The sequence below is a fragment of the Ailuropoda melanoleuca genome, chromosome 4 (assembly GCF_002007445.2).
Source record: "Ailuropoda melanoleuca isolate Jingjing chromosome 4, ASM200744v2, whole genome shotgun sequence".
Taxonomy (NCBI): domain Eukaryota; kingdom Metazoa; phylum Chordata; class Mammalia; order Carnivora; family Ursidae; genus Ailuropoda; species Ailuropoda melanoleuca.
In genome coordinates this window covers 13,266,067-13,276,421 of record NC_048221.1, presented here as the reverse complement: position 1 = coordinate 13,276,421, position 10,355 = coordinate 13,266,067, and the positions used below count along the sequence as shown (strand labels likewise).

General features: G+C 52.5%; 1 long non-coding RNA gene across 1 annotated transcript; it reads left to right on the top strand.

Annotated features, from left to right (window-relative positions):
- Window positions 1-3,078: 3,078 nt before the first annotated feature.
- On the top strand, window positions 3,079-6,339 carry LOC117801879. Its single transcript, XR_004624650.1, has 3 exons — window positions 3,079-3,225; window positions 3,320-3,525; window positions 5,412-6,339. It is a non-coding gene; the product is annotated as an uncharacterized LOC117801879 (long non-coding RNA).
- Window positions 6,340-10,355: the final 4,016 nt, after the last annotated feature.

Genomic DNA, 10,355 nt, shown 5'->3' with positions numbered 1-10,355 from the left:
CCCACCTCCACCCCCACCCCGGGGCTTTCTGTCCCTAGTCCAACCTCTCAACAGGGAAAGCAATTAGTCTGGAGTGGCAGATTGATTAAAGCTGCAGCTGAGAGGCCCGGAGGACGCTCCCCTCTCCTGCCTGCAGCTCTGAGAGTGCCCCATCCTTACCTTAGCCCTGGTCCAGATGGGGGAGGGTGGGTTAACTGCTCCCCACAAGGCCTGTCTTGTCTGTTTCACCCTAAAACCAGCCTGGCCCCCCACGAGCCCAGACCCAAACATCCAGCTGCCTCCACTGGCTACGCTGGGGGTCACATGATGTTTAAATGAAGCCCTAATTTTTTAAAAAGATTTTATTTATTTATTTGTTAGAGAGAGAGAGAGAGAGAGAGAGCACAAGCAGGGAGAGGGGCAGAGGGAGAGGGAGAAGCAGACTCCCCGCTGAGCAGGGGGCCGATGCGGGGCTCCATCCCAAAACCCTGGGATCATGACCTGAGCTGAAGGCAGACACTTAACCGACTGAGCCACCCAGGTGCCCCCGAGCCCTAATTATCTTGGTACTTTTCCCTGCCAAATCTTCCCCATCCAGGTGCCCTCCCTCAGGTAACTATGTGGCTACTAGTTATCTAGTAAACAACTAGTCACCCATCATAAGCATGACTTATCCTTGAATCCCCTTGAACATCCATGGCCATGGCCCATCTCTCAGCCTCCAAAACATATCCCAAATCCACCCATGGGCCCCACCATGGTCCATGACCTACCCAGATGCTGCCCCAGCCTTCACCCGGACCCTAACAGCCCCTTGCCCTGAGACAGACACAGGAGGCTTCTTAAAATTATAAAACAAATCACATCCCTCAAAACCTCTCAGTACATTCCCATAATCAACTCCCAACTCCTCACCCCACCACTGAGGCCCTGTATCAGGTCCCCACCCACTCGTCCCCCACGCTCCACTCCAACCCTTCTGCTGTTCCTCAAACCCACCAGCTTAGTCCCACGTCAGGGCCTTTGCCCGTGCTGTTCCCTCTGTCTGGTATGCTTTCTCTAGCTCTCTTCTGGCCAGCTCCTTCTTCTCTTTGAGGTCACGGTTCAAAGTTATCTCTTCAAAAAGGCCCCTAATTCTGCCTGGACAACAATATCAGTGGCTCTCCCATCCCTCTCCAGGCTCCCACGCAGTTTAATTTTCTTTCTAGCACTATGTGCTAGAACTATCTCTTTGTATTTGTGGAATGAATAAATGAGTGAGTATGAATGTGGGCAAGTGGTTTCCCCATTTGGAACTCACCTTCCCTTAGAAGACAGAGGGCAGGTGAGAGCTCAGTGGGCCTCCTGTTCAGGGAGGGGCCCGTTGCATCCACACCCCACCTTCTGCTTTCTTGCACATCCTCCCAGCTGCCAGGAACCCTCCCAGGGGAGGCCTAGTGCTGAACACTTAGATTTCTACATTAGAACTCAGCTACTCCTGGAAGGGGGTTATGCTCCTATGCGGTTGGGTGTGGGGGGACCGGTTAAGTATTCTGGGTTCTAGAAGGATCAGATCCATGAGAAGAGCTAAGTGGGGTTGGGGGGAACTGAGCAGCCCCCAGCCGTGTGACTTTCAGCCAGTCATTTCCTCTTCTTCTGTGAAGAAATGCTCTGTAGAAATATGTTCTGTGGCGACTCAACTGATGCTTGTTCCTCATACCTTCTTCCCCGAACCCCCTTGTCCTAGCTCTGGCCCTAATTAGCCATATTTTCTCGGACCTCGGTTTTCACATCTGAATGTTTGGTCTGATTGCTGGGATAGATTAATTTATGAGGCTCAGAGGCAGAGCAAGAGAAGGCGGGGCTGCCCCTCTGAGGTCCACCTCTCCCACATCTCATTTGCTCCTTTGACTCTCCCCCCCAGCGCACACCACCCCCTCCCAAAGCTGTGAATTCCGAGTCCTGGGGTCAGCACCACTGACAGCTCTCAGCCTGTGTCTGGAACATGTGGGTCTGTCCTTTGATTATTAACAACCCCAAGTAATTGGTACCATTTTCATCCCATTTCACAGATGGGAAAACTGAGGCATGCTTTTCCTACACCACATGGCATGGGGTGAGCCCAGTTCTGTTGGGCTGGAGAGGTCACGTTGCTGACTCATCAAGCCATCTGATTTTCAAATGTCTCAAGTGTTTACTCAGGGCATGATCACCAACACCTTATTTAATTTCTTCTGCTCAGTTCTTCCTTCAAGAAATGAGGCATTGAAGCTCAGAATTCAGGATTTATTTACCAACAGCAAACTTTGGCAATTTCTTAACCTCTGAGCCTCAGTTTCCTTGTTTATAAAATGTGGATAATTGTGAGTCTCTTGTTGGCTCAGTCAGTAGAGCACGTGACTCTTGATCTTGGGGTTGTGAGTTCTGGCCTCACGTTGGGTGTAGAGATTACTTTTAAAAATAAAATCTTTAAAAAATTTTTTATTTAATTTGAGGATAATTGTGCTCTTGTGACCTAATCTATGAGGGATCCTTAGAACAGCACCTATGCGGCATGAGTGTGCAAGAAGGTTAGCTATTGGTACTGTTATTATTTACTTGCTTACTTACTGCATATTTTATTTTTATATTTTAATGAAAATATAATATGACACAATACCATTAGAGGGCATATTATTGTAATAAATAGCAGTATATATCATATAATGTTATAAATAATGAATATTCTATGTACTAATTGATTAATAAATACTTCTGCAATACCTCCTGTGGGCCAGGCACTATTCATATCTGTGAGTTTGAGATCCACATTCCCATTTCATAGATGAGGAAGCTGGGGCTCAAAGAGGTAAATTCATTCAGGGAGAGAGTAGGACTCAGGGGTGCCTGGGTGGCTCAGTCGGTGAAGTGTCTGCCTTCAGCTCAGGTCATGATCTCAAGGGTCCTGGGATCGAGCCCCATGTTGGTCTCCCTGCTGAACAGCAAGTCTGCTTCTCCTTTTCCTTCTGCCCCACCCCTGCTTGTGCTCTCTCTCTCAAAAAATAAACAAAATCTTAAAAAGGAAGGAAGGAAGGAAGGGAGGAAGGAAGGAAGGAGAGAGAAAGAAAGAAGAAAGAAAAAGAAAGAAAGAAAGAAAGAAAGAAAGAAAGAAAGAAAGAAAGAAAGAAAGAAGAAAGAAAGAAAGAAAGAAAGAAAGAAAGAAAGAAAGAAAGAAAGAAAGAGAGGAAAGACTCAGATACAGCTCTCTGGTCCAGACCAGGAATCTGGGTGAGGGCATCTTGGAGACTCTCATGGTCCCCCAGGTCCCAGAGAGGCTCCCTGCCTGGGAACTTGCTTATGTCTCACCACTGTCTCTCCCCAGCGGGTCCGGGAATCAGTGGATTCTGGCTTGATCCCCATGAGCCCACTTGGCAGTGGTGTCGTCTGGAGAAGATTTTCAGGGACCCCACTGCTGCCACTGCTGTCAAGCCGCCTTGGAAACCCTGGAGAGGTTGAGCCCAGCGCCTGTGTGGTGTTCACCATAGGGGCTCGAGGGACAGAGCAAAGCCACAATCCAGACCCAGGAAGGTGAGGAGGCAGATGGGGATCAAGGGGGCCAGGCTCAGGAGAGAGTGCCTCATCTAGCTGAATCTTTCTCTAACTTGTTCAGAAAACATTTATTAAGCACCTACTGTGTGCCAGACCCTGTACTGGCGACACAGCCATGGGCTAGCAAGTGCTCACAGGCTGATGATGGAGAAAGACTCATCAAATGGAGAGATCAGGGTGCCATGGGAACCCAGAGGAGGCTTCTGGCCCAGGACTGGGGAGGTATGAGGTGAGGAAAGGACTACTTGGAAGAGGTGGCAGCTAAGGTTAGCATGAAGGATGAAGAAGAGCCAGCCACAGAAGCTCAGGGAAGCCTCTGCGAATTAGAAGGAACAGATTGTACAAAGCCTGGGACTCAAGAAGACCAGGTTTATAGGAGCTGAACCAGATCAATGTGACTGGAAGGGAGCCTGGGGATTTGGGCAGGGGCCGGACCACACAAGACCTCATGGGGTGCAATGGGAGACCCTGGGTAGGTTTTCAAGAGAGTGAGTGATCAGATTGGCATTTAAAAAAATTCCCTGTGACTACTGTGAGTAGAATTGTCAAGGCTTGGGCGGTTCTGGAAAGGAGATGGTGGTACATGGATCAAGGTGGAGCCATGGGCTGGAGAAAAGTAGACAAATTTAGAAGTTATTTATGACGTAGACACACCAGGCATTGGTGGACACCAGGAGGGGGTAAAAGAGAGGGGGGACTGGTGTGGACAGCTCCTGGTCTTTGACCCTTTAGCTGTGACATCCCTTTTCATCCTTCCAACAATGCCAAGATGTGGAGACACCATCATTATCCCCATTTTTCAGAATAGAAAACAGGCTTAGAAGGGAAAGTGACAGCCAACCCATGTTCCCTACTGGTGGACAAAGTTGTCCCCCACTGTCATCTTTGGAGGGCAATGGGCTAAGAGGAAGGGCAGTGACTGAACCATGAAAGTAAAGGACAGAGAAGAGTCATTTGTTTTTCATCACCCAGCAAGACGTGGCAGTACTGGGGCTTGAGCTCAGTCTGTCTGACCCAAACATTTCCCATTTCTCCAACCTGGGGACACAACTAGAGGATTGACAGTCTCCACAAGAAATAGCCTTGAAATACCCTTCTGAGATCGTGGCTCTTTCTGCCCCCAAACCTACTGCACCAAATGGCCCCAAATGCCTCCCTGCCCCAGCCCAGAGCCCGCACCCTCACACCCAGGCCTGCTCCTGTGCATGTCTACTTCTGTTAACCCTAATAGAAAATGTTCTCGGGGGCGCCTGGGTGGCTCAGTCGTTAAGCGTCTGCCTTCGGCTCAGGGCGTGATCCGGCGTTCTGGAGTCCCACATCAGGCTCCTCCGCTGGGAGCCTGCTTCTTCCTCTCCCACTTCCCCTGCTTGTGTTCCCTCTCTCGCTGGCTGTCTCTCTCTATCAAATAAATAAATAAAATCTTAAAAAAAAAAGGAAGAAAAAGAAAATGTTCTCACCCTCCCTTTGCCACTTACCAGGAAATTACCCCTGAGATTAGGATGCCTGGTGGGCAGGGCCTTGAGTTTCTGGAACTGGGGAAGGGAGGGGCAGCCTGAGATATGAGGGCAGGAATCGTAGGTGTGAGGTGGGGCCCAAGGCACAGTGGGACGAATGAGATCCCACCATTTTCACTGAGGGTCTGGGCATTGGTGTGGCTATAAAAGGGTGCCCCTCTCTACCCAACCCCACTGTTGGCAGCCCTGACTAGACGCAGCTTCTGTGTGTCCACCCTAGGGATGGGAGGGCCCTGTTACAGCCCTCCCCATTTCTCTGCCCTTCCTGGATCCCTGCCCTGTGTGAGTGGGGGTTTTAGGGCTCTAAAGAGACCCCATCTGGGGCTGAACCGCTAAGCCTACCTTCCTCAGCTTGCAGAGAAATACCATCCGTGCCTACCTCTGAAGACCAGAGTCCTTGGCTCTGCTTCCAGACTCCTTGCTATGGTCACTGGGGAGGGTTGAAGACCCGCCGCTGCTCAGCTTTCAGCACCTCCTGGGCAGACGACGCTCTGGTGTGGAGGTGCTCCCGAAACCCTGTCTCTGCGCTTCCTGCAGCTGGCTCCTCGCGTCTCATCCACCCGGAGCCCCTGAATCTACTACCTTCTTCCCTTTCGGCACCAGGAGAAGGGACAGAGCCTTAGCGCTGGGGGTCTCCAGAGCCTCTATCTCCCTGCTCTCCATTCGGCAGCAAAAGGGAGGACAATTTCTGTCTTCTCCACTCCAAGCTCGTGTCTTGACCCTCCTTCATTCAGCACTAGAGGGGACAGCAAACCATTCTCTGCTCTGGGGGTGTCCCCAGTCCCAGTTTCCAACGCCCACCCCAAGTTCTTCTTCCCTTGCTACCCTTCAGCACCATCCGGGCACGGACAGCTCCTCGGTGTCAGCCCCACCTTGAGCCCCTGTTTCTACCTTCTCCCGCCTCAGCACCTCCGGCGGGGACAGCTCCTCGCTGTCGCCTCCACCCCCAGCCCTGGCCGGACCCCGGCGCAGACACTCCTGGTTCCCAGGGACGGCCCCCGCGCCCTGCTCTCTTTGCTCCGTGCTCTCCCTGCTCCCTTCTTCTGGCGCATGGAGACCCCAGGGGTCCAAGAAGGGGCGGAGGCATCCAGCGAGCTGAGTCGCGCTCGCAGCCGCCAAGGCACAGCCAGACCCCCGAAGCACTTGTGGCGTCAGCCCCGGCGCCCCATCCGCATCCAGCAGCGCTTCTACTCGGACCCGGATAAGTCCGCGGGCTGCAGTGAGCGGGACCGGAGCCCGCGGCCGGGGCTCGAGAAGTCTCGGCGCTCCTGGCCCACCTCCTCCTACAGGCGGTAGGTGGGCGGGGGCAGAGCGCTCCCGAGGCGTGGGGGAGGGGCGCGCGGGGCCTGGCGGGAGTGGGGGAGGGTCCTTGCTTCTCCTGGGGCGGGGGTCTCTGGTGCTTGGCTTGAAGCCGGTTCTTTGGAGGAAAAAAGCTGTGTTTATGTGGGGTGGAGCTGGAGGGTGGCGGTGTCATGATTGCTTATGGGTCTGTGATTGGGCATGCTAAGATGCTATCGCCTCTGAGTGTGTGTACGAGCCTGAGCAGCTGCGACCCGTGTGCGCTCCGACCTGTTGTGTGAGTGTCCGCAGCCATCTGTGCCTCTGGCTGACAAGCTGTGTTTGGGTGTGTGTACACCAGTGTATATACGTGCCTATGTGTTTCCCCTTGTGGTGCCCACGGGTGTGTGACAGGGCATTACTTCACTCTGACCCAGCTGGGTGTCTGAGGGTCCTCCAGATCTTGGAATGTCCTGGAATGTTTGTGGGGTTTGTGGCCACCCTGAGTATCTGAGGGCACCTTGGGGAGGATGTATGAGAGGACCAGTGCGGGCTGTCCACAGCACTGGGGAAGGAGCCTTCTCTGTGGTCTGTCTGGCCCCCTGTCACTTGGGGAGGAGTGGAAGCCTCTTGGGGAGCCTGAGCTCAGGATGTTTTTTTCTACATCAGAAGGGATGGAACAGAGAAGGGGGGAGTAAGGGGGGAGGGCTGCTCCTTTTCCATGTAAAGCAAGGGGGTGGTCAGGGGAATAAGACAGAGACAGAAAAGAAACACGGAGAGGGGAAACAGGGGCCTTAGAGAGACCAGAGGTGGGAGTCTCCGGGCTCGAAAGCTGAGGCACTGGAGGACTGAGGAGCCCCAGGATAGGAGGGGGAGCCACCTGACTCTAGGCCAGATCTAGAGTCTAGGGTTTGAGGCTAGGCTGGATGACGTCAGGTGAGTTCCTTTCCTCTCTGGATCTAGGTTTTCATTTTCTACCACCTTGGTCCATGGACCTCCTGGGGCCACTGACTTCTTACTTAATCAACAAGCCTGGTCTAACACTCCCAGCCTGGTCCCCTAGCAGCTCTGGGATACATCTGGAGCAGATGGGCCCTATGGCCCAGAGGGTTTGGAGCTGTTCCCAGGTGACCCAGCAGGCCTGTTGCCCCCCCATCCCCCCTATCCCTCAGCTCCTCCTGCCCCCACTCCCAGTGACTCATGATTTTCCATCTTCAAGAAGGAACAAACAGACAGGTTTGCGCCTGTCTTAGGGGAGACCCCAAGTGGCTCTGGAAGGCAGGAGATTGTGTTCCTGTGAGTGTGCACACGTGTGTGCTGCGTGTGTGTGCTGGCGTGCAGGGAGGGGCTCAGCCCTTGGGGAAGCTGGGTTTAAGGACAACCTACTGTGTGGTGTCGAAAAAATCACAATGCTTCTCCGAACCTCAGTGTCGACAGTGAGATGCAAACATGAATCCGTATTTTCTACATTTTGTCTTGAACTTTCTGTGTGGGAGCCTGGTTCTCAGATCTGGCTGTCCTCCCCACTACCCCAGGCAGATCATGTGGTCTGGGAGGATTCTAGCATCTTGTTCAGCAAGCATTTATTAAGCACCTACTGTGTGTCAGGCCCTGTACTGCAGACACAGCAATGGGCAAACAGGTGCTGACAGGCTCATGGTGGAGATACTTACACCTGGTGGAGACAGCACAGTGTGATCTGTGTCGCAATGGGGAGAGCTCAGGGTGCCAGGGAAGCCCAGAAGGGGCTTCTGATCCAGCACTGGGCAAGGAGAGGTTGAGAAAAGATGGGTTGAAAGAGGTGGCAACGAAGCTTAAACTGAAGGATGAAGAACATTTAGCCAGGAAGACCGGAGGGAAGGATACGCCAAGCAGAACGAACAACATGTTCAAAGACTCAGACTCAAGAGGATCAAGCACACGAGGAGCTGAACACAGATCACTGTGGCTGAAGGGCGGGAGGAGGGAGCTCTCTATTTACTTCCAAGCATGTATTGAGCACCTACTGAGTGCCAGACTCTGAGGGCACAGCTGTGAGCAAAGGCAGGTCCTGCCTTCGAGGGCCTGGTGGGCAAGGCAGATCCCGATCAAACAATCATGACAAGGAAATGTGAAATTGTACCCATGAGAGAAGGGTGCTCTGCGAATATTTACCCAGCTAGTCAGGGATGGCTTCCTGGAGGAGTCGTGCTCCAGCTGTGACCTGAAACACGAAGAGTGGGCAGGAGAAGAACATTTGGACAAGAGCACGGGGTGGGAGTGAACTTGGCTGGTTCAAGGAAAAGTAAGGAGGAGGATGAGCCTGGAACAGAGTGAGCCAAGAGGAGGGGGGCGGGGAGGCTCAGATCTCAAAAAGGTCAGGCTACACAAGGCCCTCAGAGGGGTATGGATTGAGGTGGAAGGGCAATAGAGAGCCATGGGAAGGGTCTGGAGCAGAGGAAGGTGAGAACTGACCCATGTGAGCGTCTATACACTTGATTCAGCCTCTGCTCTCTTCTCTTTGTCTAGATTCTACAAGGGGGTGGGGGTGGGGAGCCTGGCTGGCTCCATCAGTGAAGCGTCTGCCTTCGGCTCAGGTCATGATCCCAGGGTCCTGAGATCCAGTCCTGTGTCGGGCTCCCTGCTCAGCAGGGAGAGTCTGCTTCTTCCTCTCCCTTTTCCCCTTGCCCCTGCTCATGCTGTCCGTCTCTCTCTCTTTCATAAATAAATAAATAAATAAATAAATAAATAAATAAATAAATAAATAAATAAATAAATAAAATCTTTTTTAAAAAATAGGTTCTCCTTGGGGACTTGGACAAGTCATCGCTCCTCTCCAGACCTCAGTTTACTTGTCTGTAAAATCGGCACAACAGCACCCACCTTCTGTCTCACTGGGGCCACCTGGTGGCAGAGGAGAAAAGTGTCTGCCAAAGGAAGGACTGCTTCAGTGGGGGAATTCTGGATAGTGTTACCTAAGGGCACTAGAGTGCTGGGGACTCCCTCAGGTCAGGCAGGACACAGGGACAAAGTCAGGAAGGGGGAGTCCTCACGTCCACACCTCTTGCAGCCTCAGCCCCTTACCCGGCTGGATTTGGGGTCTCCCAGAGTCAAGCCGACCAGGCTTCAAATGCTGAGTCTTGGCTCTGTGGCTCATTTTCTCCATTCAAAAAGCTATTAATAGATCATTACTCTTAAAACTGTTAATAAAATATTTAAAGTTGAATCTATTAATGTTTCAAACCATTAAACTGTTGAAACTCTTGATAAAACATTAATGTCAGTGTAGCCTCTGGGACTTCAGAGGGGATGCAGTCAGTTAAGCATTAAGTGGGAAAGGGCACAGGCTAGGAAGCCCTCCAGCCTAGGCTTGAATGACCCTGGCCGTGCCGCTCAGGGCTGTGTGACTTTGAGCAAGCGAACACCACCTCCCTGTGCCTCAATTTCCCCCTCCACGAAGTAAGTGTGATAGTCCCCACTTCGTAGAGTTGCTCTGAAAATCAAATGACTTTTGCATGTGCCGCCCTTGGCTCAGCTCCAGGCGAGTAGGAAGCGGTTTTTATTGATGCATTTTGTCTTAGCTTTCCATTTCATGTCTGTGACTTCTGGGGAGGGACTGAATTGTGCCTCAGTTTCTCTTTGGGGACATGGGACCCTTACAAGTCCCTCCCATGGGGCTGAGGTGGTATCTTGGCTCCTCTGGCCCTGTCCCCAGTGCCTTCACCAGGCTGACCCTGGCAGCCTCTATCCCCTGGGGACTGGCTATAATTAGGTCCAGCCACAGCAACTACAGATGGTATTTTTGACTTTGGGACAGCGAGTCTGGTTCCCACCAGGTGTCCGGTTGCAGGGCCATGGGGGAAGGAGGGGTTCCCAGCCAGGTCCTTGAGACTCTCCGCACTCCTGGGCCCCAGCCTGCCCCTTCTCTGAGCCTCTGTTTTCTCACCTGTACAATGGGGATGATGGGATGGTTAGGAGTCAGGAGAGAGTCAGAGTCTCCTCCCTGGGGCACCTCAGGTACCCCCATTGAAGCTCAAA